At 29.0% G+C, this 24,535-nt stretch overlaps 2 long non-coding RNA genes across 2 annotated transcripts; one reads left to right on the top strand and one right to left on the bottom strand.

Moving 5' to 3' along the window:
• Window positions 1-2,335: 2,335 nt before the first annotated feature.
• Window positions 2,336-2,695, bottom strand: LOC135953102 (uncharacterized). Its single transcript, XR_010576193.1, has 2 exons — window positions 2,562-2,695; window positions 2,336-2,473 (listed from the first exon to the last, which is right to left on the bottom strand). It is a non-coding gene; the product is annotated as an uncharacterized LOC135953102 (long non-coding RNA).
• Window positions 2,696-10,875: 8,180 nt separating this feature from the next.
• On the top strand, window positions 10,876-11,250 carry LOC135956077 (uncharacterized). The gene is made up of 2 exons (XR_010576337.1): window positions 10,876-10,996; window positions 11,085-11,250. It is a non-coding gene; the product is annotated as an uncharacterized LOC135956077 (long non-coding RNA).
• The last annotated feature ends 13,285 nt before the right edge of the window (window positions 11,251-24,535 follow it).

Here is a 24,535-nt window from a genome sequence, read left to right as displayed (position 1 = left end):
CTTTTTGGTCGCTTAGTGGGATGCGAGTGGGATATCTATCAAAATAGATATTTTCTAACCCAAGACATAGATTTTTTAAATTTTTTTTGCCAAAATTAACTATTTTTCCAAAATGGTCCCTTTTTTTATTTTTTTTTTGCTCAACAGAAAGTTTAGGTCCATTCCTTAAAGAGGGTTTTAGTCGCTTAGTGGAATGCGAGTGGGATATATGTATATGAAAATAAATGTTTTGTAACTCAAGATATACAATTTTTATTTTTTTTGGGCAAAATCTATTTTTTTTAATTTTCTTTTTGCTCAAAAGAAAGCTTACGTCTATCCCTTTAAGAGCTATTTGGTCTCGTAGTGGGATATACTATATCAAAATAAATGTTTTCTAACTCGAGACATCGATTTCAAAAGTTGGTTCACTTGACATGAAATGTCCCATATATAAGTTTGTCATTCCGTTTGTAATTTCAACATTTTTCATTTGTGACCCCACAAAGTATATATATTTTGGATCGTTTTAGATAGCAAAGTCGATATAGCAATGTCCGTCTATCCGTCTGTATGTTGAAATCTACTTTCCGTAGCCCGTAGCTATTTTTTTAACAGATTTTAATCATTTAGAGCTTGTTTTGTTTGGAACTTTTTTTCTATACGCTTAGAAAAAATTAACAGCGTAGCTTCATTTTCCAATTTTAAATGCCGTTTTATAAACCAAATATTTCGAAATTTTTCTAAAAAATTATTTTTTTTTTGCCAAAAAAAAATTATATATCTAAAACGAAGATTAAAAACGTGTTAAGCCACTGAATTCAGCGTACCCGAATTAGTTTAACCTATCGGGTGCCCCGCTTGACAGTTTTTTCAACTAGCTCAGTATTATTATATATGAATGTTCAAGACATTTTCTGAGGGAGACCATGTATGGGGACTAAAGACAAATGTTGCCCGATTTTCGTCATACTCCACAGTATAATTTCTGAGTACTAGCCAGCTAGCTCCTTTCGTTTGAGCTCTATCGTGTTTTCATCAGACAGTCAGACGGACGGTCATAGCTAGATCGTCTTAGAATCTGATGAGGACCCAGATATTTAGATATGTTACAAACGGAATGATGGTGGGTATAAAAGAGTGCAAAAGTTGAACACATTGCATATGAAAACATTTCTAGTGGTAAATTTATGTAGTTTGTCCTCCCGTTTGTTCAAGTTTTGAACTTGGACCTCATGGGCACACCAGGGGCGCGACCAAGGGTCCTCAAAGTAGGACACCTCGGGTAAGTTACATTATTAAAACGATCCTATTTCTTCGTTTGTGTTCCGAATTACAAATATAGAATCTCCTCATCGAGCTCTACAAAAAATCTCGTCGTAGCTATCAATTATCTCTAATAGCTTAGTAGCTAATCGCATTTGAAAATTAAATTTTCAACATTTTTACACACCCTACTCCAGTTTTTTTATCCAAATATTTCCAAATTTTCTCTAATTTTCCTTTATTGGAGTAAGAACACATGCATGTGTCAAATAGAAAAAGAATTGTTTAAAAATAATGACTAAATCCAAAGTTATATGCATTCGAATTTAAAAAATTTTCAAAAGGCGATTTTTCGCAAATTTTTTGGGAAAAAAGTACTGTTTTTCTTTTTAGGTTATCGCAAACAATTTCTAAGAGGATGTATAAGGAATTTATACTTTTTGAAAAGCTAACTTTTCATAAACTTTTCGCATATTCGATATCAAAATATAGTAACCGATTGTTGATGGCCCAATATGTTTTTAATTATTTTGTGGATGGATAGATATTATAGCCAAAAAACTAAAAACTTCCATTTTTTGGATATTTCGACACTTTTTAAGGAATTTTGGGATTGCTGTAAATAAATTTCAAAATTTGTTTTTATTTTTCCATTTTAAATAGAAAATTCTACATAACTGTGAAATTTCATTAAAAACAATTCATAAATAAAAATTTAATTTCAATTTGAAAAATTTGTATCTAAGCAAAAATTCAATGAAAAAAAATGTTTGTCATATTTTTCAAAAAAGTATTCCATGAATTTTTTAATTTTCAAAAGAATACAAATTTTGAAAAGAAGACAAAACCATTTGATATATAACATGTCTGTCTGCCTTATTTTTTTTACGTGGCAAATTAATTAGGGAAAACTTAACAACTCGTTCTTTAGAACTAGTCTAGACTAGTCTACAAAACTCTATAGAATTACTTAAGAATCACAATAATATGTTTATAGTCCTTCTAGAAGTAGTGATTTTACAACAAGTTCTAAAAAGTGTCCTGGGATATTAAATTTAAAAACATTTTTTATTTTATTTAGAACACACAATTTTCATTTATTTGTGTAAATTTTTATTATGAAAGTTCTAGTAAAATTTTCAATTATTCATCAAGACAATGCAAATTTCGTCTTAATGTCCATGTTCTTTTGGGTATTGCCATGATTTCCGCCACCATTCATAACATTCTGTTTAGAAAAAATCCAAATAATAAAATTTATTTGTTTAAAAATTCAACAATACAAATTATATACGAGTAAATATTAATATTCTTACCTTGCTAGGAGTAGCCAGTACACTGGCAGCAATGCAGCCAATTACAAATATTAATTGAAATAATTTCATATCGAAACTTAAACTGCAACTAAAGTATCAATCTTCGAGAGATGTGTAATCAACTGATGCATTTATGGGATTTATTTTAGCTTTATATAGAAAATAGTCTTTATAATAAAATGAACATACATGTATTTAAGTATCTTTAGACATAGTGGGTGGTTATTAGGAAAAGAAAAAGTAAAGCAGAAGTTTTTATTAATAACACTAGTTTACAAGGTTTTTGCTCATGAATTGAAACATATGGGGATTTGTGTATTAAGGTCTTCTTACTTTGGAAAAAATATAAAAAAAAATCCTGGACGTCAAACTTTTGAGATATTTATTAAAAACGAAACATATAAAAATGTACATTAAATTAGGACAAAAAAATTAAATGTGAAGTGTTTAGTCCTCTTTTTATAATTATTTTCATTTGTCTCCCTCACGACACTTCAACAGTAGTCTCGTAGCATATTTGATCCCAAAAACCTTGATAATTCCTCTCAAAAAACTTCAAATCTTAATGGAAACGCTCTCAATGTTCGTCACTCATGTGTCCGAGGTTTTCCGGGAAAAAATTCACATGAGAATGTAAATAGTGAATTTTGAGGGATATATTTACACCCATCTGTTCAAAATTATGTAATAAATTCGCAACAATATCTCTGTAATTTTGACTTTTCTTATTCCCCAAAAATTCTTGAACAACAAGTTTAAAAGAATTCCATGCTGCATTTTCACCATCGGTTAATAGACACTCAAATTTGGTATCAACCAAAATTTTTCTTATTTGCGGACCCACAAATATCCCTTCATTTAGTTTAGCGTCTAAAAGACTCGAGAACACGCTGCATAAATATTGAAATGCTTGTTTTGTCTTATCTAAAGCTTTTACGAAATGATTTAATGTATGTAAATAAGCATTTTGCAGTGTTTGTGTTATAGGAAAACCTCGATTTGACTGAATAATTTTTCTGCAAATAAAACAAAAATGGTCTGGGTTTATTTTACACTTTCTAGAAGACATTTTGATAAAGTTTTTACTTTAGAAATTTGTATTTAACAGCGATTTATTAACGTTTATCTACAGGAAAGACGTACTTTTAAACCGTATTTATTTTTTTCCCGTTCATTTTTTTTGGAATTTGTCAAAAGAATACAACTCTGAAAGGATCTAGCAGCTTCACCAGAGTGTTGAGTACCCAAAAACGATGTAAATACTTAATTACTACAATTCGGTACACTACAGTATGCATTAGTAGTACTCAGGGCAGGTGAAAAATAAAAACCCATATATCTCAAAATTTTGACGTATAGGTGGGAAACAAAAAATGGTCAATTAACAAGCGTCCCTAGCTCTTCTCAAAAATATAAGTTTCATTCCATGAGCAAAGAAAAATGTTTGATTTGTAAACTAGTGTAATTTGTGGTGTGAATTGCTTATAATTTTAAATGATGGCTTTAAGAGATATATTTTTACAATATTCTTGAAAAAAAATATTATGAAGCTTATTTATAAAATGAAATTTTGTTTTAATTGTTTTAAGTAAAATGTATAACTTTTCTTATTTTTTCTTAATTATATTTATTACAGTAAATCTATAAACCAAAAAGAACTCGACCCAGAATTTTATTAAAATTTTGAAAATTGCTTTTTTCAGTTTTAGCTTTATTTTTCGCATAGACCATCTCAGCGTATGAGTATTATTGGTCATCAATCATAATAAGTATACTCAAGAATAATTTCATTAAAGATTTATAAAAATAAGTATAAAGATTTTGTTCATATTCGACAACTTCGGAACTAGACATCTGCAGCGAGTAAGTTTTATTCTTCATGTGTGAAACTCGCCTTCAAATGTAGTATTTATTTGTACTCTTACTCAGAGCACAAGTAGGGAAGTGAAGAGAATGTTTGCTTATTAAATACGAATAAGTAAGTAGCCGAAGTTAATAGAGTACCGAAAAAATAGAACAAATGATATGTGAACAACAAAAAAAGAAGTACCTTAAAATTCATGTTCTCTTCATGTGGTACTGCAAGTATTTTTGTGTATTATACAGTAGAGATTATAGTAATGTATTAATGTAATTAACGGCATTTACATTTGTATATTGTGAATTAGAAATAAAACAAGCCAAATTTCATTAAAATCATCAGATAAATACATATTTTATTCTTGATAAAGTAAAAATAAAAAAATATTAAATATATTAAAAATATTAAATTTGCCAAACTTCACGTAGTACTGCAAGTACCTCGAGAAGTTTGGTTGTAGCTTGATACTCGATATGTTCTCTTCTTGTATGTGGAGAGTGTGAGTGTAAAACAAACCTGTAATTAACTAGTAAACATAAAGGCGAGTAACAACAAATACATATTCGATAATTTTGTTGTTCCCAAAAATATGAACATTATTTTTAAATATAGTTCGAGTAAGAGCACATACTTTACAAGTACACATGTACTACTTAACTACAAATCCATTCATGCAGAGGTTTATTCGGAACAATATATGGGAGTTATGTTCAATTGTGGATCGATCGCCATGAAATTAGGTCGCGTGATTTTTTTCTATAAATATTAAACTTATTTATATTGAATTAGCATTTCACACGCTACTTCGTTAGCGAAATTGTTAGTATAAAACAAAATAAAGTAAGAAAACTGTAATTAAATTTTTTTTTAATTTTTTTTTAAAATTAAAAAAAAAAATGGAAAAAACTTTTTTAAAAAAAAATTTCGAAAAGAAAAAATTTTAAAAAAATTTCGAAAAAAAATTAATTTTTTTTAACTATAAATATTTAAAAAAAAATATTTTTATGTATAATTTGGTGAAGGGTATCTAAGATTCGGCACAGCCGAATATAGCTCTCTTACTTGTTCGTTCTTCAAATTGTACTTTTTGAATTTTCTATAATATAGACCAAAGAATAATAACAAGAAGTGAAACGCTGTCAAAAAAACCTAAGTCGGTTGACAAAAAAACCTAACTATAACTCCCTGTCTATACCTGATAAATTTTTATCATGATAAACGTCAAAATCGTTGTCAAGATAAAAAAATATCAGGTATAGTCCTCATTTATTAGTATTATTGCTTCGTTATGACAAAATTGTTAGTGCTTTTGCTCAGACAACTTTGTCTTGACAACAAACGTCATTAATTGTTATGATAAATATTTGTCAAGTATAGACAGGGAGTAAGAATGTATTGGTATCATTTTATTTATATGTATTGGTTTTCAAACCACTTTCAACACACTCCTTAAACAGACAGAGTTGTAAAAAAGCGACCTTAAAAATTATAACAAAATTTTATTACAATTAAATTTAAAAATTCAAACAATTCTCAAATTATTTGAATTATATTTGATCTGGAAAGATTTTATAAATAGATTTTGCCGCTTGTTTTCCATAATTTCTGCAAACAATTAAGTTTATTTAAATTTTTTTTATTAATTTCCAATACGAAATTTTACAAATGTGTTTATATTAGTTTTTATTCCAACCCATAGTAGAAAAATAGAAGGTATTTTCATTCTCTCTTTATTTTTTCAAATTCTATATCTGACATGCTTAAGGATTTTGAAGTTTTCGTAAAAATAGTAAAGCCATATCAATTTCAAATTTTCCCTTTGGGAATACATAATTTCCATTAATTTGAAAATTATTAAAAAAATAGAAAAAATATTTACCCAACAACAACAACAGTTTATGGATATATGTAAAGCTTGCGAAGACGATTTGCCAAAACAGCCAATGGTGTGCTCCGACCATTTAGTTAAAAGTAATATTTCAGTTAAAACAAAGCGTGTGAGATTGGATATGAATGTTGTCCCAATGAACACAAGGTAACTTCAAAATACTACTTATTATGTAAACATATTTTGGGATATATATCACCGATTATTACCGATCATAATCCATTAACTATGCACATTGGAGTAGAATCGAAATTATTTGAAAATAAATCTCGTATTTCTAAACGGCGTACCCAAGGAATATTCGAGTTTAAGATTTGAAAATTAACCCCACAAATACTTCAATGGCGGCGCTATGGAACCCAAAGTAGGGCACCTTCGACATGTAAATTTGTTAAACGCGTGCCATTTTTTGTTTTCCATCCGATTTCAAAGACTTTTTATATTTTCTGAGAGTGCTCGGCTAGATCTTGAAAATACATTCTTCCGTGTGCTACTTGTCTCTTATAATTAAACATCCATTTAAAAGATATAAAATATTTACATAGTAATAAAAAAAATTAAGAAAATGCATACATATAAAAATAGTCAACGTGTTTTAATAAGTAATCGAACGTTAGGAATTGAATCAATAACTCCCAACACAACATAATACATTTTTATTTAAATAATAAATTAAATTACACATTTTTTGTAAAAAAAATTCTCGAAAATCATAATCATTTTTTGGAATGTGGCAACGCTTTTTATAATGCTCACAAAAAAAGGAAACTTCAAAAAACCTTATTTTAAAAAAAAAAAATTTATTGAAACTACCTTCTATATTTTTATCATGTTCCAACCCCTAAAAAATTAATGTCAAAAAAATTAAAAAAATATTTTTTTCGTTTGTGCAAAATATACACGTTTCGGTTATTTAAATGTTTTAAATTTGTGGAAAAAAATAATAAAAATATTATGTGACTAGCAGACCCTGTGCGCTTCGCCACCCCAATTAGAAGAATGAAATAGTACTATTAAGTCTCCCTTTGTGAATCTAATTGTAAATGTCTAATTTCATATTTCTGGGTCCATGGCCATAAAAATATTCGATTAATTTCATATTTTTATGGCCATTATTACAGAAAATTCAAAAAGTACCGCTACAATATACAAAAAGTACCAAAAAGTACAGGCACTTGTGGATTCCCACTCACTCCGGTCCATATAAGCTTTACTTCATGTTTCTAAGTTCATTGGTGAAGAAATTACAAAAAGTACCATTCGAATAGGGAAAAGGTACCAAAAAGTCTCCCCCTAGAATTCTCACTGACTTAGGACCGTGTATGCTTAATTTCATGTTTCTAAGTCCATTGTTATACAAAATTAAAAAAGTACCATTATAATAAAGAAAAAGTACCATGAAGTATCCGCTAAATTTTCAATCACATAGGACCATATACGCTTAATTACATATTTCTAGGTCCAAGTACCATTATAATATAGAAAAAGTACCAAAAAGCAGTCACTTGTAGATGCCCACCCACTCTGGCCCATGTAAGCTTTATTTCATGTTTCTAGGTTCATTGGTGAAGAAATTACAAAAAGTACCATTCGATTAAAAAAAAGTACCAAAAATCTCTCCCTAGAATTCTCACTGACTTAGGACCGTGTATGCTTAATTTCATGTTTCTAAGTCCACTGTTATAGAAAATTAAAAAAAAGTACCATTATAATAAAAAAAAGTACCATGAAGTATCCGCTTGAATTTTCACTCACATAGGACCATATACGCTTAATTTCATGTTTCTAGGTCCTTTATTGTAGAAAATTCAAAAAGTACCATTATAATATAGAAAAAGTACCAAAAAGCAACCACGTGTGGATTCCCACCCACTCGGGCCCATGTAAGCTTTATTTCATGTTTCTAGGTTCATTGGTGAAGAAATTACAAAAAGTACCATTCGATTAAAGAAAAAGTACCAAAAAGTCTCCCCCTAGAATTCTCACTTACTTAGGACCATATATGCTTAATTTCATGTCTCTAAGTCCATTGTTATAGAAAATTCAAAAAAGTACCATTAGAATATAGAAAAAGTACCAAAAACCCCACAATTGTGGTTTCCCACTCACTCGGTTCCATATAAGCTTTATTTCATTTTTCTAGGTTCATTGGTGAAAAAATTACAAAAAGTACCAATCAAATAAAGAAAAAGTACCAAAAAGTCTCCCCCTAGAATTCTCACTTACTTAGGACCATATATGCTTAATTTCATGTTTCTAAGTCCATAGTTATAGAAAATTCAGAAATGTACCATTAGAATATAGAAAAAGTACCAAAAACCACACACTTGTGGTTTCCTACTCACTCGGTTTATATATAAGCTTTATTTTATGTTTCTAGGTTCATTGGTGAAGAAATTACAAAAAGTACCATTCCAATAAAGAAAAAGTACCAAAAAGTCTCCCCCTAGAATTCTCACTCACTTAGGACCATATATGTTTAATTTCATGTTTCTAAGTCCATTGTTATAGAAATTTCAAAAAAGTACCATTAGAAGAACAAAAAAGTACCTATAGTTCTGTTCACACATTTTGGTACCTAAATATTATACCCTATGCCTAACACAAACTTCACTCAGATACAAATCAGCTAACTTTAATGTCGATAAGTGCAATAATTTAAAATATTAAAAAAGTACCATTAGGAGAAAAGTACCAATTTCCCTTTTCTTCCTCGAACACCCCTCAAGTTCGACCTTTAAAAATATTCCATTTTGCCAAAATTGTTTATGCTACAGACATGTCTCAAAATATTAAAATCTGTGTTAATGTGCCCAAGAAAAAATATGTTTTAAAAAAGTACCAAACTGTTTACCCGGATTTGGCCCAATATACACCTTGGCACTCGAGTTCCAACTAACACCCTGTTAGTTAATTTTTGTATGAATCCAAGAACCAGTGTTAAAAAAATTATCAAAATTGGCTTAATAATTTCAATAAAATGTATTTTTCCGATTTTATCCCCTTTTTGGTACCTTTTTTTATCCCCATTGCTTTGGTAAAATTTAATTCAAATAAATTTCTGTATCGTGGTGGGATCTCATAATAAAATATTCGTATGCCTATGTCAAATTATAGAAAAACATATTTTATGAAAAAGTACCAAAAATAAACACAATTTTTATCCCTTAAGGGTTCGAATTTCCAAAAAGTACCAAACTTATATTTTTTATTTTTTGATAAGTAAAGAATGCGATTTAAAATTTGTTTATATGTTTATTGGTTTAAAAGATACATAGGGTGCAAAAAAAGTACCAAAATACAGTTTTTACCCGTTTTCTCCCCTAAATGTTTCGAATTTCGAAAAAGTACGAAACACCTGTCAGCTTATTTTTTAAATGGAGTAACATGCAACTTTAAGTTTTTTTGTATCTTTATTAGTTTTGAAGATATAAGGTTACCGAATTTACCCGTTTTTACCCTTTTTTACCCCCTAAACGTTCGAATTTCCAAAAATCCCTTCTTATCGGATCGTTTTGGGGAGGGAGGAACCCACAGTTAAAATTTCGTGATTCTAGCTTCAGCCGTTTGGGCTGTGCGATGATGAATCAGTCAGTCAGTCATTCAGTCAGTCAGTCAGTCAGTCAGTAACGTTACTCTTTTATATATTTAGATGGTGAAAGTGTGTGTTAGAATTGCAATTTTGTGCAATTTTCAAGAAAAAGTTTTGAAGTTAAATCTCTCTCTCAAGTGTGTTGAATTCACATCCCAGCGGATTTTTTTCCCCATACATCTTCCAACTGAGACCAATGACAATGTAGATGCGACTAATCTAAAGTCTGTATTCAGTTTCCACTTACATTTACACAGCGATGGCCTAGGCCGTCATATGGGTCCAACTCTACCGACAATGTAAGCGAAAGTCGGATGGGTCCAACTCCATCTACATTGTAAGCGAAGGTGGGATGAGTCCAACTCCACTGACTTTTTTTTAAAATGTTAATTCAATATAAATAAGTTTAATATTTATAGAAAAAAATTACGAGACCTAATTTCATGGCGATCGGCCACAATTGAACATAACTCCCATATATTGTTCCAAAAATAAATGGCTCAATGAAGTTGTCGAATATGAACAAAATCTGGATATTTGTTTTTATAAATCTTTAATGAAATTATTCTTGAGTATACTTATTATGATTGATGACCAATAATACTCATACGCTGAGATGGTCTATGCGAAAAATATAGCTAAAACTGAAAAAAGCATTTGTTAAGCAAATTTTTAGATTTAATTAAGAAAAAATAAAAAAAAAATTATACATTTTACTTAAAATAAAATTTCATTTTATAAATAAGTTTCATAATATTTTTTCAAGAACATTATAAAAATATATCTTTTAAAGCCATCATTTAAAATTATAAGCAATTCACACCACAAATTATTAATAAAAACTTCTGCTTTACTTTTTCTTTTCCTAATAACCACCCACTATGTCTAAAGATACTTAAATATATGTATGTGCATTTTATTATAAAGACTATTTTCTATATAAAGCAAAAATAAATCCCATAAATGCATCAGTTGATTACACATCTCTCGAAGATTGATACTTTAGTTGCACTTTAAGTTTCGACATGAAATTATTTCAATTAATATTTGTAATTGGCTGCATTGCTGCCAGTGTACTGGCTACTCCTAGCAAGGTAAGAATATTAATATTTACTCGTATATAATTTGTATTATTGAATTTTTAAACAAATAAATTTTATTATTTGGATTTTTTCTAAACAGAATGTTATGAATGGTGGCGGAAATAATGGCAATACCCAAAAGAACATGGACATTAAGACGAAATTTGCATTGTCTTGATGAATAATTGAAAATTTTACTAGAACTTTCATAATAAAAATTTACACAAATAAATGAAAATTGTGTGTTCTAAATAAAATAAAAATAATGTTGTAAAATTTAATATCCCAGGACACTTTTTAGAACTTGTTGTAAAATCACTAGTTCTAGAAGGACTATAAACAGAACTACTTCAGATTCTTTGATAACAACCACTTCTAGAACCCGTTCTGTGACATATTATTGTAATTCTTAAGTAATTCTATAGAGTTTTATAGAACAAATTGGGAATAGACTAGTTCTAAAGAACGTATAATTTAGTTTTGGAAACAAATTAAAATTTATTTGTCAAACAAATAAACAGACAGACGGAGATTGTGTTAGAAATAAAAGGATCCAGAATATATACTTTTGTGGGTCTATGACCCATATACATATCAATGTTTTACAAACGAAATACCATAATTTTACCAATGTCTTCCACAATCTCTTGGCCAACAACATATCCTGATTTTTTCCAATTGTTTTGGGTGTAGAAACCTCAACTGGGCGTTCAGAACGTTTGGCATCTTCCGTTCTTGTACGGCCACAACGAAATTCTGTATACCACTTTTTTGCCATTGAAATTGTTGGTGCAGAGTTCCCATAGTATTTATCAATCTTATCCTTAGTTTAAGTCATGGGTTTTTCCACAAAAAATAATTCTTAATTCTCAAGTCACGCGGTAATCTGGTATCAATTGCTGTCAAAAATAAACCAAATGAGTCAACTGACAGATGCCTGTTTACAGTCTTGTCCTTTTAGTTAAGTATCGGGATATTCAAAAAGTCACGAAATATTGTAATCTAGGACAATTAAACATAATATGTTCCACAGTCTCTAGTTCCTAAATATCCTCGCACATCATACAGAAGTCCTGGGCGCTTCAATGAAGCCTCCAATTAAGCAGTGACCGGTTATCACTCCTACTAAAGTCCTGTGACTTTTCCTGCATCCAACCGTCCGTCTGGCTGTCTGATGAAAACACGATAGAGCTCAAACGAAAGGAGCTAGCTGGCTATACTGTGAAGTATGACGAAAATCGGGCAACATTTGTCTCCCTCAGAAAATGTCTTGAACATTCATATACACATAATAACACTGTGCTAGTTGAAAATACTGTTAATCGGGGCACCCAGTAGGTTAAACTAAATCGGGTACGCTGAATTCAGTGCTAACCGTTTTTTTTAGGTTAGCTCGTATTTTCGAGATATACCATTATTTCGAAAATGGAGGAGGTTGTACAACATATATTCGCGTAGCGGTTTAGTTTCTTGAATAAACTGAAAAAACTGTTTTTAATCTTCGCCGTCGTTTAAGATATATAAATTTTTTTTCGCAAAAAAAAAAATATTTTTTTGAAAAATTTCGAAATATTTGGTTTTTAAAACGGCAAATGCATATAGGCTCTTAAATTATTTCACACATATAGAAAACAAAGTTCCAAATAAAACAAGCCCTAATTGATTAAAATCTGTACACAACTTTTAATTTTATTCACAGAAGACAAGATACATAACTCGTAGTAATTAGCTACATCGCACAGCGAGGTATTTGAGAAAAAAAGTGGAAATAAATCTGTAACTTCTAAACGAATAGATCGATTTTAATAAAAATTCCCATGGCTATAGAAAAGGTATTGATAAGCTTAAGTTTTGAATTTGGACTTATAATAGTAAGGGGTCGCTGAGCCACAATGCCCCAAAGTGAGGCACCTAGGGTATATCAAAAATTAAAAATGATGCAATTTTTTGTTTGCGATCCGATTTAAAAGATTTTTATATATATATATATGGAATCTACTAGACGAGATCTACAAAAAAACATTGGTTTCTTTCATCTCTTATAGTTTACGAGTTATTTGCATTTGAAAAGTATAATTTTATGTTTTTTACCTACATTGGTCTGCTTTTTTGCTAATAAATTATCCAATTCCATTCCGATTTTCTTGAGGTATCTTTTTTTTGAATTAACAGGGTAGCTTCATTTTCCAATTTTTCATGCCGCACGTTGGGTCCAAATGGTATAAAAGTGGCGATTAATTGAAATTTATAAATAAAGTTTTTATAATAAATGTTGGTATAGGGTAAAAGTAGATAAAATTCTACATCACTTTCTTTCTTTTCAGTGAGCGGTCAAAGTTAGCAAATTATATCTGTTTTTAAAAAAAGTGAAAAATTCGAAATTTTTACAATTCAAGCGATTATTGTTAGTATTAAATCTATTAAAAGTAAATCTTTTATAATGGAACCTTCAACATCAGATATTAAAGTATATAGTAAATTTTTTTTTATAAAAATTATGTGTATATATTTTTAATATTTTTTTTAAGAAAGGTCCAAAATTGGGATAATTTCCGCATTTAATGGGCCACAAGTATTAAGTTAGTAATAATTGAAATTAGTTTTATAGATTTTAGAATAGTATAGAATATGAGCTTATTTTAAGAAAAAAATTTTTATTTTTTGTGTAAAAAAACTCTGGTTGTCATTTATTTAACAAGACCAGTAAATGATAACAATGATGAAGATAGTGATGATGATAATGATGAAGAATATTATAATAATGATGATGAAGATAATGATTATAATGAAGCTTATGATAATTTTGATATTTGTGGTGAATTTGTGAATGCAGAATAATACAAATATTTTAATATATTTTTATTAAGAAGGTAAACCGAAACCAAAGATTCCCCCAAAACTTGTAAATTTTTTTATTTTTGCAGATTAATTTTTCCATCTACTGAGTTTAGTGAAAGAAAAACTGGATACAAATTTATACTAATAGGAATACATATTACATATTAATTTATTCTTTAAATTTATTTCGATTTCAAAGTTAGAGCGAAAATTATATTTTTCCGAAAAACAAAAAACGCTTAACAGGTTAAAAATTGTTTTCCATTTTTTTTAAAGCTGTGTTTTTTTATTTTTTATTTATGATTATTCATTACAAAAATTTATAATATTCTATTTTGTGATTTTTTTTTAAAAAATTTTACATTTATAAAATTTTATGAAAAATTTAAATTTAAATTAAATTTATACTAATATAAATACTAGAGTGCTCCAAAACAATAAAATTGCGAATTTTGACCGTCCCCCCTCTAGAATGGTTCTATGTATTGTAAAAACACGTTGTGTAAAATATTAGTATGATAGGATAACGTTAATTGGTGCCGCAACGACGCTGAAGTTTTGAGGTGCATTTACAAGAGGAAAAATGCAATTTTTTCAGTTTTTGTAAAAATTTTGGCATTAAATAATTACTTTTGCAATTTAATTTAAAAGAATCGAAATGTACACGTAATTGTCGTTCTAATAAGATATAAAAGATAAAAATTGGTTGAAAAATTTTAAAGTTATTAAAAAATCGCCAGGCCATTAACGTGTCTCAGGCCACTAGAACAAGAAATGTAGAAACAAAATAAACATATTTTCAGAAATATTAAAATAAAAGCACATTTTTACTTAAAATATATCCATATTTACTTGTATGTGAGTTTTTGTCTTCGTAGGATATCGTTAACCTATTTGCAGGTATGACCAAAAATATTTATTTTTTTAACGGCAGTTTCAAAACTCCAATTTTAAATTTTGAAAAATTTTGTTAAACAAATTTCAAAATTTTTTGATCATCACATTGGGATTTATTGAGAACATAATAGGGAATAAAAATATGAAAAAAGTATGAAAATACCTCCTATAGTTTTTCCGTACCTGCGATTTAAATTTTGAGATTTTCGAGAAAAACTATTTTTTTGGCCATATTTTGGAGAATTAGCCGAATTTCTTTACTGTTATGATTTTTAAGCAAAAGCTATTCAGAATATTATATTCCAGGTAATTCTAAATATAGTCTGAAAGTTTTACTAAAATCGGAAAACGTTAACACTTAAATCGTGAAGGTCAAAGGTCAATTTTTTCAATATTTGGAATTTCTCATGGAAAGATAGCGAAATGTTATATATTTTCCGGCCGATTTTGATGAAACTTAAGAAAAATATGACATGAGGTCTAGTATGTATAATAACATCACAAAAATTAAAATTAACCCTTAATAGCACTTGGGGTTAAAATGACCCTCAACTTTTAACATCTTTCCCTAAATAGTCTTTCAGAGCTCTCGAATAGGAGGCTAGAGGGCATTAATGCCTTTATAAGGAGTAGAATAGGTTAAAAATACCTGACATGGGGATCTCATTAGAGTGACCTAATAACCGCCAACTCATTGGTACGCAATTTTAAAACTATCCTCTCTCCCTCTTTCTTCGGACATCTTCATCTTAACTCTTTCAATATTCCTCTTCTTTCTTTTTCATTTCTATCTGTCCCTCTTTTTCTGTCTTTCTACTTTCAGGTAAAACAAAGGGATATATAGCTTTGGACCCACGTGAGTTGCTCTTCTTTTCTTCACTTCGTGGCTGCCTGGAAACCTTAACTTACACAGTGGGGCAGAATCCAAATTTTTTGGAAATAAATCTGACATTTCTAAACAGCTGGTCCGATCGGGATAAAAATTGACATGGGCATAAACAAGGAGTACATTAAGAATATTTATACAAATTTTTTATTATGAAAAAGTGCAATATTATTATAGAAGGACGGAGTTTTGTGGCATATTTTTGATATTGACCTGAAATTTTTTTATAGGACCAAAAATTACCAAAAAAAAATTATTTCGGATTAAATGTGGATCAAATTGTTACTAATATTTGCAATCCTATTAAAATTTTGATACAAATTTTAGTTTTAGAAATTCAATAAATATGTAATGTGTAACAAAATCTTTATTTATTAACAAAACTCAATGAAATTTTCAACGTTTTCTAAATCATCATTCTAAATAACAAAGTGTAAAAAAAACCTTGTCAAAAGGTCAAAGGAAATTCCGCAATTCATAAAAATTGGAGCGAAAATCAAAAAAAATATTTGTTTTACAAATTTGCCCATAGGGTCCATATTTCTTTCGCGGCTGGGAAAATACTTTGGGGATAAATATCGAACGCATCAGTGTTGCTTTCCGTTTTCTGATCCCATCTTTGGGATTTTTGAACATGTGGCCCAAAGTTGAAATTTTGATAAAAAAAATAGGTCAAATTCTAAAAATAGGACATGTTTTTTTTATAAAATTTTCTTAAAGAAAACTTATAGAAAAACTTAAAATTGTTATATGTTCTTATAGAAAGTTTTTTTTATAAAAAAAGATTTATGGTAACTTAAATCCCAAAAAACAACAAAATCTACTACTATTTTTTGAATTTTTAAACTAAAAATCGTTTATTTTTGGATCCATAATTGATTTTGCTCTGAAATCTTTTGTATAATATTGGTAATTTAGTTGTTTAATTAATAAAAAATTTAAAAATTCCATTCGGTCTCCTATATTTTTTTAAAAAAGGACCCAGGTATGCCAAAATTTTGAAATGCCTATAACTAGAAAATTCAAGACCTAGCTTGCAAAAAAAAAATATATTGTTCTATGCAGTTTTGTATTGAAAATCAGCGAAATCGGTACAGTAGAACCAGAATCGGGACAACCTAAAAAAAAAATATATAATTTTCACATATTTATTGTTATTTGTGTAAATATATTGGAGATAATAACATCAGATTTGACACTTGTTATTTTTATGTTGAAAATGGTAAGAATCGGTCATTGATTTCTCCTAGACCCCATACAAATTTCTTCCCTTCTATCGCTTTATGGCATTTAAATGCCTATATAATAGACGTATCCATAAAAAATTCAGCTTAAAATTATTTTCTAATAAAAAAGAATCACAATACCATAATTTTTTTTGGATCGGTCCATATTTGACCATAGACCCCATATAAAGTCCTCTTCAGAAAATCAATTAAGTTCGTATAAATCACTTAAAAATACCGTTATCAGGTAACATTTTTTCATAAATAATTCCCATACATGTGAAAATCGTTGTATCGAATTTTATGAAGATCGGCTCGTAATTAAAACCTTTATAAATACCAAACAAATATTGATATTGAACCAAGATTTTACAGGGATCAGTAATTTGTATTCAAAGTTCACTGGATTTTGTGAATATCAGTCCATATTTGACCACATAAGGTCCACTTCCAAGAATCTCTATAACACCCATAAAAATCTCTAAATAATGTTATTGATATGAAATTCATCCAAAATAGCCCTCAAATACATAGAAATCTCGTTACAATATTTTTTGACTATCGCCCCTTAATAGGACACAGTTCTCACATAAGTACAGTACGGGCTCGATTTGTGCAACTACCTATTATTGCAACTGACCGATTAGCGCAACAGCCTATTTTTTAACATTAGAGTCTTTATAACTGCAACTTTTTTCAAAAAACAGACGCGATAAGTGCAACTTTATTTTTTTTCATATGTAATATTATTCAGAAGTTATTCTATTCTCTTCTCTATTTATTCTGGTTGTTTTTTTAATCAGAAGCGTAATTCAAAACTATTTGCCAAATCATAGGCACCTAAAAAATACTTTCACGACGACACTGCTCTCATAAAGAATTTTGACTGTTTATTCAGTTATTTTTTATTAAAAGATTTATTTACACCATTTATTTTTACTTTGTTTTGTTTAATATATGAATTAATTACTTTTTGTTAATTAAGTTGCATGTTTTTGTTAAAAAAAGAATAAAAAATAATACCATATATAGTGGTTGCTTATTGCAACATTTCGAATATCGCAACAACCTCGATTTCCTTTCGGTTGCGCAAATAGAGCCCGTACTGTATATGTAAGGCCCACATCCGCTATATTAAACGTGAATAAATCTGTAATTGTCAATAGGGTAGTAAACAATTACTAATTATATGATCTATAAATTGATGAAAATTAAATACACTACTTCTAACTATATATGAAATACTAATATCGAATAAACTAATCTTATTTAACCCTCCGTTATTCGCAATCATTTTCAATCGAGACTAGTCGCAATGTATCAAATTGATATCAATAAAAAAAGGCGCGTTTCCAAAATAATCTCTTCACTTTTTATTTCGAAAACATCAAAACAATATTAAATGCAATTTATTTGAAAGAGTAATACAAAAAAAATTGCAGTAAAAATATTATTTTATCAAAAAATAGCTTAAAATTTCGGGTGTTTAAAAAAATTTACAATAAAAAAATGTTTGATTGTATCAACTAGATCAGTTACGAGTAACGGAGGGTTAAATTTCGAATAATTCCATGAATAAGAAAAGCTGAATATGGATATTCTACTCGCTACACCAATGTTATTTCTGTAAGTCTCAGTATATTTAGGTGGAGGGTATTTAAGATTCGGCATAGCCGAATATTAGTTTTCTAATTTGTTATTTGTCAAAGTGACAAAGTTACCAAATTGCATAACGTTGCAATGTTGTTTGATTGATTGATTTTTCCATAATATTGCCACTCTGTTTTAATCGTGTTATTAAGAATAAAACTGTGGTTTGTGTCCTTCCTAATTAAAACACAACATTGCCAATACTTCTTAATCTTATTAAACTGTGGTGTGTGTATTGAATAAAATTTGATATGGACTGTATAAATAAAAACTGCAGTATTTCTGGTGATGATCGTACGATTTTCTGTTGGCTGTGTTTGGGAAATTATCATTTAAAATGTAGTGGACTTAAAGCTCGTGATGCAGATACACAATCCGATAAATCTAAAAACATCCAGTGGACATATCATAATTGCCGAATAATTGGTATCCCCATCCTAATGCGCAAAAATCAAACTGAATTTAGCTTTTTAATATGGCAATACCATCGACAATCGATCAGCTGTTGGAAAATTGTTTACAATTATAAAAGAAAACGTAACACAGTATAATAGTAAAAAAGAGGGAAATAAAGCTGTAACTTCTAAACGGTTATCCATGTTTGAATGAAATTTCAAAGAGGAAGAGTTTAAGTTTTGTGCTCACCAGGTCCCCAAAGTAGGACATCTCGGGTATGTTAAATTTTTAAAACGATCCTATTTCTTCCATTGTGTTCCAATTTCAAGCAAATTGTATATATACAATCTCCTCATCGACCACTACAAATCTCTTCAATTATCTCTTATACCATGTTCACACGACGGCATTATTCGTCATTCACACTCTCATTCGTCATTCAACCCCCAATTACGAACTGAATTACATGATTCGCCATACAAAATTTCAAGTGCGAATTACCTTGATCGTACGTAATTCAGTTTGAATTACCTTATGAATTACGAACAATTGACTGTCATCTCTAATTTGTATCGATTATTTATGTATCAAAATCAGCTGTCCAAACAAAAATGTCAAAACAAAACAAAATAAAGAAAAAGATTTTTGTATTAAATAAATAAATAAATTAAAAGACATAAAAAGTCTGATTAAAGTTAAAGCCACGCAGCTCTGATTCTTTCAGCCCACACCTCTAATAAACCCGCTCGCTGCCCTGGTCCCACTTGATTGCACTTTTTCTTTTTTCTAATAATGAAAATAATAATTAAATTATATTTGTTTAATTAATAATGCTACAATTTTATGTTTTTACTTACCTTTTTTATCCATTGCCAAATTACAAATTTAAAATTCGCACGGCTTAGGAGATATTCGCATTTGAAAATTAAATTTTCAAAATTTTTACCCACCCTACTTCATTTTTTTGATAACAGCGAATCCAAGTATTTTCCGATTTTCTTCAATTTTCCTTTATTGAACTAACAACACATGTATGTGTCAAACAGAAAAAGAATTGTTCAAAAATAATGACTAAGTCCAAAGTTATATGATTTTGAATTTAAAAAAGACGATTTTTTCCAACATTTTTTTTTGGAAAAACAAGAACTTTTTTTCTTTTTATGTTATTGCAAACAATTTCTAAGACGATGTATAAGGAATTTATACTTTATGAAAAGATAACTTTTCATCAAATATTTTAAATGAAAAACAAATTTTTAAAATTGTTGATACCGAGGGAACCATGTCCATTCAACAAACGCATATTTTTTATATAAAATTCAAGTTTAAGGCAAAAATTCTCAAATCGCATAGTCGATATCAAAATATAGTAACCCATTTTCAGTGTTTAAAAAACTAGACTACAAGTAGCAGTAGCAACGAAAAAACACAAGTAGTCTAGTTAAAAAATTAATAAAAACTCGGAGTCAATAATTACTACTACTACTGCTACCTTCACATTTTAGTAGCAGTAGTTGTAGTAGTACTAATAAAAGAAAAATTTAAAAGTAGCAGAGTAATTTATTTTCTATTGCTACCTTAAAAAAGAAAAAGTTTTGATGTAGCAGTCATTAGTTTTTTATTAATTCTGCTACTTTTAAAATTTAGTAGTAATAGAAGTAGCAGTTGAGGTAGTAGAAGAAGTAGCAGTTAAGTAGCAGTTGAAGTAGCAGCTAAGTAGCAGTTGAGGTAGCAATAAAATAAGTCAAAAATAAAAATCTTCAGTCAAAAAAGTATATTATGTGTTGTTGTTGTGAATGTATATTTGTGTAAGTTGGTCGTATTGTAAACAATAGTTCGGCTTTTTTGTTATACACACAGAAAACATGATCTTTCTGTTAGCAACACGAACATCTGAGACGAATAAAAACGAATAATTCTTTCAAACTCTCTCAAAACAAAAACAACACACAGTGTTTAATTCTGTCAATTTTGGTGTTATGACTGAAGATTTTCTTTTTTGACTACTTTTATTGCTACCTTAACTGCTGCATCAACTGCTACTTTACTGCTACCTTAAAAATTAAAACTCGATATAGAGTAGTAGCAATGATTTGTATTTTTATGCTACTACTCCATTTACAATTCATGTTTTATTACTACTGCTCTGTTAAGAGTTTTATATTTTGAAGGCAGCAGTAGTTTTAAAAAAACAAGAAAACGAAAAAAGACAAATGCTACTGCTACCGCTACATACACTTTTTTGAAGCAGTAGTTGTAGCAACAGTTAAAAATTTGTTAGTTATCGTAGCTTTTTAAACACTGCCCATTTTATATGGCCAAATATGTTCTTAATTATTTTGTAAAATGTTCCGATAACCTCGCCTTGGTATGGATATTATAGTAAAAAAAACTAAAAAATCTAATTTTTTTTCCATTTTCAATGGAAAAATCTATATAACTGTAAAATTTCATTAAAAAACATTCATAAATAAAAATTTTATTTCAATTTGCAAAACTTGTATCTTCCCAAAAACTCCTTATAAAGTTAAATGTATGTACATATGAAAAAAGTTTCCTTGGTATTGTCAGTCACTGTAAATATATATAGTTATGTTAATAATAAGTCTATAGTATTTATGAATCATGATTATGATATTTTCTAACATTTAATATGAGTAAAAATAAAGTAAGAAAGTATAGTCGGTCAAGCTCGACTAATAACAACACTATGCTACACAATAATTATAAAGTAACTAGCGGATATCCAGAGTGTGCTACTACGCTAATATGTACATGGTATTTTCATTATTAACCACTCAGTTTATACTAAAGTAGAAACACAAAATATTTTCGAATATGTTTCAAAAAGTTCCCCATTGTATGAAATTTACCCATTTTATAAAATTTTTTGTCATTCTGTAAAAAAAAAACATATATTTCTTTATTAATTAATTTTAATGGAGGGGTTTTATAATACACTTTTGTTATCAAAACTATTTTTAAAAATGGTACCGAAAAAGGAACAATTTGACGTTCAAATATCAAAGAAGTGCCAAATTCCATTTGGAATTTTTCTAGAAGTACTACAATTCCATTTAAATTTAATTTCTGGGAATTGGGATGCAAAAAAGTACAAAAACTCAGTTTTTGCCTGTTTTATACCCTTAAAAGTACTAAAATCAAAAAGTACCACACTTGCATATTTTTCATAAATTCAGATTATATTGGATATTTGTTGCAATTGTTCCGTTTTTACCTTCTCAGTGGATCTACACATCATACAATACAAAACTTTATGACATACACATTTTAAATATTCAAAATTGTTGTATGGGAAAAATCGAAAATCGGCTTTACGAATGGACCGCAATGACCTAATATAGTATTTTAAGTGTCTAAAACCATCTTCAGAAAATGTCCTTTCCAATGAAACTGGTTAGGAGCTAATCGGTTGAGTAGTTTCAGAGTCTACAACCGATATACTACATATGTAGCTAGAAATACTTTTTGTATTTTATATACATAGGAAGATTTTCATTTCAAGTGAACCAAATTTTAAAATCGATGTCTTCCGAAAAAAAATTAAAAAGTTTGAAAAAAAAAATGTTTGCAAAAAAATCAAAAATTGTATGTCTTGAGTTACAACATATATATTTTGACAGATATCCCACTCGTATCCCATTAAGCGACCAAAAAGGTCTTCAAGGAAAAGAGCTAAGCTTTCTTTTGAGCAAAAAAATTTAAAAAAGGGTCCATTTTGAAAAAAAAAAAACAAAAAAAAATTTTTGATTTTACAAAAAGAGGCAAAAATTGTATGTTTTTAGTTACAAAACATTTACAGTGACTCACAGCTAATCGAAAATTAGTCGAATGTTCATTAAATTTGTATATAAAATGTAATGATATATGTCCTGTTATAATGCTGAGGAAGAAAAAATAACAATTATAGATTGGCATTTGTTTTTTTTCTTCCTCAGCATTTGCCTTTGTTCAAATGTTGTCGACAAAGCTCGATTCTTCGTCTTTTTATACCCTCCACCACCATAAGTGGTGAATGAGGATATATGCATATAAGTTTGTCATTCCGTGTGTAACATTGAGAAATACTTATCTGAGATCCAACAAAGTATATATATTATTGATCCTTATGAAATTCTAAGTCGATTGAGCCATGTCCGTCTGTCTGTCTGTCTGTATAAAACACGCTCACGTCCAAAATAGACAAACATATTTGGTAAACTTGCAACAAAAATGTTTATTGTTCTCCTAAGCAGTTTGGTATTGAAAATCAGCAACATCGGTTCAGTGGAACCAGAGTTATGAACCAAAATGTGAGACAACCTAAAAAAAAACATGATAATTTTAAAATAGTTTTTGTTATTTGTGCAAATATATTGCAGATAATACCATCAAATTTTACACACGTTATTTTTATGTCAAAAGGACTAACTCTGGTAAAAATTATAGGGATCGGTCCATGATTTCTCCTAGCCCCCATACAAATTTCTTCCCGAAATATGGTAAATGCCTACAAAATTGCAGTATCCACACAAAATTCAGGAAAAATAAGTTTCGTGCTTGAAAAAATCACAACACCAAATTTTTTGTGGATCGGCCCATATTTGACCATAGCCCCCATATAAAGTTCACTTCCGAAAATGATTTAAATAAGCATAATTGTTTAATAAATATCGGTATTAAGTTGAAATTCGTCATAAATAGTCCCCATATATACCAAAATCGCTGTACCTAATGCTATGAATATCGGCCCATAATTGGTTATAGCTCCCATATAAGGACCAGTTCCGAAAAACATATTAACCTACATAAATATCTAAAAACTATCAATATCAAAACAAAATTTTACACAGACTTTACACTGTATACAAGATTTTTTAAATATTGGTCCATAATTCGGCATAGCTCCCATATAAGGTTAATAGCGTTGTTTATATAAAATTCTACAAAAATAGCCCTCAAATACTTAGGCCCGTTATAGGTCATAGCTTCCAAATATTGAACCAAAATAGTACACCGATCAGTAATTTGTATTCAAAAATCATACTACTGAATTTTGTGAATATCGGTCTATAATTGGCCACAGCTCCCATATAAATACATAAAAATCACTTTAAAATATTTTATTATAATCGAATCATAATAGCTCCCATATAAGTCCCACAACCCAATATTTTGAAATTTGTGAATATATTTGTATACCCTATTTTATACTCTGTTTCTTCACATGAGGTTAAAAAGGAAAAATGTTGATCCAAACGTAATAACTAATTATTAAGTATATAAATTGTTCTAATAGGAATTTCACTTATAAATTGCAGAATTAGATAAAATTTTTTGTACATTTCAAATAAAATATCTTCTGCGCAAACTAGTCTTTCTAACAATTGTTATATTATTTCAGTTGTTATACCATCATATTTAGGTGGAGGGTAATTAAGATTCGGAACGGCCGAATATAGTACTCTTACTTGTTTAAACAGCATTTATCAACGGCTTATTTCGGGCACTCCATCCATCAAAATTTGCCTCGTGCAGAATCCGTAAAACCTAAATATTTTTCAACCTCATTCTTCAACTTTGGAGCACTTAAAATCCATCTAATATCTTCATTATTAAATATTTTATTTGGCGCAGATCTACCCTTAACGTCTATTC

The sequence above is a fragment of the Calliphora vicina genome, chromosome 3, assembly GCF_958450345.1.
Source record: "Calliphora vicina chromosome 3, idCalVici1.1, whole genome shotgun sequence".
In the NCBI taxonomy this organism is placed as follows: domain Eukaryota; kingdom Metazoa; phylum Arthropoda; class Insecta; order Diptera; family Calliphoridae; genus Calliphora; species Calliphora vicina.
Note: the sequence above shows the minus strand (reverse complement) of the source record. Positions and strands in the feature narration are given on the sequence as shown.